Source organism: Bombina bombina, unplaced genomic scaffold (assembly GCF_027579735.1).
Source record: "Bombina bombina isolate aBomBom1 unplaced genomic scaffold, aBomBom1.pri scaffold_1876, whole genome shotgun sequence".
NCBI lineage: Eukaryota > Metazoa > Chordata > Amphibia > Anura > Bombinatoridae > Bombina > Bombina bombina.
Window position 1 is genome coordinate 14,473 of NW_026511147.1, and position 4,578 is coordinate 19,050.

Here is a 4,578-nt window from a genome sequence, read left to right on the forward strand (position 1 = left end):
CCAAGATGGCGTCCCTCGAATTCCGACTGATCGGAACAGCCAATAGAATGCGAGCTCAATCTGATTGGCTGATTGGATCAGCCAATCTGATTGAACTTGAATCTGATTGGCTGATTCAATCAGCCAATCAGATTTTTTCCTACTATAATTCTGATTGGCTGATAGAATCCTCTTGTGCGGTGAGGGATAAGTACCTTTATCCTCTGCACTTTTTTTTTTTGGCAGAGTTACGCAGTCTCTGCCCAGTCTGAAGAACCTTACTTAACGTTTCTCCCATTTATATGTAAATAGGTTCTTCTGGCTTTAACACAAGAAATATTTGTGTTCATGTGTATATTTTTTATTACTTATAAACAACAAGTTCATATAATCTTATCTGGATTTCCGGGAATACCTGAAAATTGTCTAGACTAATGCTTTTACTAATATGTATATTATTACAAATGTTCTATGTTAACCCCTTAATGACCACAATGTACCCTGTATGTCACTGGTCGTTAAGGGTTTTTTCAGGACATAATAGCACAAGTCTAGCAAGAACACACTATTAATGCCCTCCCTCCAGCAGGCTTTGAGAATAGAACAGTCTCAACGCTGGTGGCAAGACCACGCTATAAAACAATCAAGTCCCAAAAAAAGGTCAGCGACATACAGGGTACGTCGCTGGTCCTTAAGGGGTTAATATCCATCTATGCTTATACTGCCAGCTGAGGATTCTTATTGGCACAACATATTTACCAGTTTACTGTGTCTGACGCTGGTTCAGATTAATTTCAGAGTCCTCCTTATACTTTATATTCTGATATTGTATCTATAATCCAAAGCTTGTCTCTACTTCATACCTCCTGAAACTAGACGTTCTACTATTAGCTCCATTAACATGTCTTCACTAGTTCATTACAGTCTCTGGTCCCTTGAACAGACCTGTTTGTTTTGGAAGACACTACGAACTTATCAAAAAAACGGAGGTGCCTGAATTAACACGTCATGTTGGTCTCTTTTGTGTTGATGTCTTTATAAGATGTTCTGCATTATTTTGCCTTTTTTTATGACATTAAGTATATTGTAACCTGTCTGATATGACTGATTGTATATGCTATTCTCACCTCAACAAAAATAAAAAGTTTAAAAAAAAAAAGAAAGCCATTTTCAACCAAAATACAAAACTACTGATGGGAATTTTAAATGCTCAAAATGTTCAGTATGCACAAATATGACAATAGGAAATCAATTTATTGAAAAATTTGGGGACAAGTGGCACATTCAGGGACACATAAACTGTATGAGTGAAGGAGTAATTTATTTGATTTACTGTAACTGCCCATGTTATTATGTAAGCAAGACCTACAGAGAGCTAAAAGAAAGAATAAAAGAGGTTATAAAGAATAAATTAATTGACACCAGCAGTGTGGCAAGACACTGTTTTTATAGTCATAACAATAATAAACATGAACTTAAATTTAGGGTCCTTCAAAAAATAGACCTCAAAGATAGAGGAGGCAATATGATAGGATATTGCTACAAAATGAATGCAAATGGATTTATAACCTAAGATCACTTGCACCCCTAGGAATGAATGAAGAAAAAACTATGCGTGCTTCCTGGGTGAATGAAATTGAAAATAAAAATGAATTATCTTTTGGCAAGATCTTTAGGAAGTGGCTAACCTCATGTCAAAATCCCTTAAACGAAAATTGATAGCAAAAAAAATTGATAGATATTAATGTAAAAAAATTCTCAAACTTCAAATTAATTGTTTTTTCATTCAGAATACTCTTAAATCAGATTTATGTCTTTTTATCCAGCTCTATCTACACTAGAACATCTAAAAAGATAGGGAAAATAATCCTAGTGTTTAAAAGATCGTTTTGATCATCACTATAAATGTATCAATACATAAAAACCCTTTAGGATTAATTTAAATATCCACAGCATATAGTTGGGGTGTTAATAAACTAATTATTGTTACCATAAATATTGTAGTTATAATGGTTACTTATAATGGTTTCCATTTTATATGGAGTTCATTTCAAACAGTAACGCCTATTTAATGTTACAATCTTGTTACCATTTTACCCCATATACTATAAGACTTTAAAGGCTTCAAAATGGAGGAGTTTTCCTCAGTGAATTTTCTTTAAAAGAAGTATCAACAAACACAGTCATGTGATTATTATTGGAGCCGGAAGAAGCCCCACAGCCTTAGGGGTGAAACGCACGTAGCTGGCAAAAGTGTCTGCAGGAGAAACCAAGGTTGAAAAATATTGGCCATCAAGTCTTGGTGGAGGTGTCTGGCAACGTACTCATAACTTACCATCCACAGTCATAGGCGACATCACGGAAGGAGAAGAGGTTGTTGACTACTGCCTATTTTGCAGACAATAGGTAACACCTGGGAGGTGTGGATCCGCATCAATGGGACTCCTGTCAGACCGCAAGTATAACCTCTATGGCAGACACCATATACAGCACTAAGGCGGTTTGAGTATAACGTGTCATGAATTTTACCTTGATTGTGGGAGTACTATGAGAACTGTATTTACTATTAAGTGACTGCCTGAACTCAGTATTGAGTGTATTTGCGAAAAGTAAAGGGCGGCTGCTTCATTATCCAGACACACTCCAGCATTCTATATTCAAAAGGTGGTTTTGCTATATATCTAAAGGATAACAACTACTCCGTCCTAGTGCCGAATGTTACCCATTTATTGTGCCTTCAACAAAATTGGGGACTATTTTTTTGTCGTTTCTTATTATGATATTTTTTTATTATGGTTTTTTTGAGAGCTCTCATTTATTATTTTAATTTTATCATTGATTTTTCATAGTGCACTATGATAGGAGTAGAACTGTTTATACATTTCTATGTTATATTATGCCTTTGGTCTGCTCCATTAAACACTTTATTATTGCTCCCCTTCTAATTGTGGAATTTTATAGTAGTAACATTATATAGTTATATGTTGCCTTGTTGTGGGTTTCAGACCTAGGTAGATTAGTCCAATTAACTTTATAGGGATTAGTTGTGCTGGATAGGAATTGCTATTCTTTCTTTGCTTTACATAATTTTTATCAACACTTCCTCCTGCACCTCTGGTCTGTTCCAATTTAAAATACAGGCCATAGTTACTAGCCCTTTAAATGGGAAATACAGGCTTTTGCTGACACACACCCCATACTAATATATATATATATAAAAATTCAAGGTAAAGGATAAAAACAATATCAAACATTTCTTGTAAAGATGTCTTTATTCCAAAATAATAGTGTGTTAGACATACAACTAGAAAACAATCACACAAGACTTTGGTAGGAAATATATTTGTGACAGATTTATCAAAAATTCCACCGCAAAATAATAAAAATAGAGAAACCAAAGTAGACATTCAAATCAGGCACATACATATTATATTGTTTAAGCCCTCTGACTTTCAGTTATAATTAATTTGGCTTCTTAAGACAAAAAAAGTGTGTAAATGTAAAGAAAAAATAACATTATTACTAAATTTCTGATTTGAATTAATGACTAGGAAAGATTAATACTAGAAACAGAATTAAAAAACAACAACTAATTATTGCAATAACAATTAAGATAATGATCATACTGTTCAAGCAATTTTCAATGCCAATAAACTCTAAAAATGAAAAAAAATATTATTTGTATGGATATTTAGAAACAATTTAAATGACCTTCTTTTAACCTATTTTTTTTAATTATTATTCTTGCATTTTTACCAATTGCTTTGTATATTCCACAAACTACAGTTTTAGAATAATACTTCTTGTGTAGTTTGCTGTGTCTGAGTTTAGAGATGTAAAGACTGAATATATAACACATAAAAAGATAATTGCCAATAAAAATTGGTCTATGGATGTTGCAATAGATTTGGAAAATAAGATGTAACCTAAAACAATATACACATTATAGTTAATTTTTTAGCTGTATGTATAATGCATATGTGCATCTTTTTAACTTAAATACACTTTTTATACTAATAAATATAATCATTATCCAATTGCTTTTAAATTCAACAGTGGAATAGGTTCTGCATGGGTTCATTGGTGTTTGTCAGTGTTTAAAGTCATTTATGAAGAAGAAACCATCATTACTTAAAATATTAAATGACATAATGAAAAGGTCATGGTAATAAACAAAATACCTGTAAGAAAATATTGTAAATTGTTAAAATGTCTCTTTGTATTCATCAGAAATGTATGTTTTAAGGGAATCCTAATGTAAAATAAATTTTGTCTAATTAAAACGTCATTTTTGAACTAATGTCCTCTCTAGTTATGTGTTTAACTCCATACAGAGGGTAAACACATAGTTGAAGCTCCAATTAGATGCAGAATATGCACAAATTGGAGAATTTTATTTTTGCATTAGATTCATTGTGTTATAGGCTAAAACTGCTCACACCCTGCATAGTAGTATGCACTCTCCATAAAGACAAGTATACAGATGTATGTACAGCATCCAATTGGTTGCCATGCATATAGCCATATGCATGTCACACTAGAGGAGAGAACAATTTAGATTTGAAATTGGAATCTTTAATAAAAACATTTATATCTTAG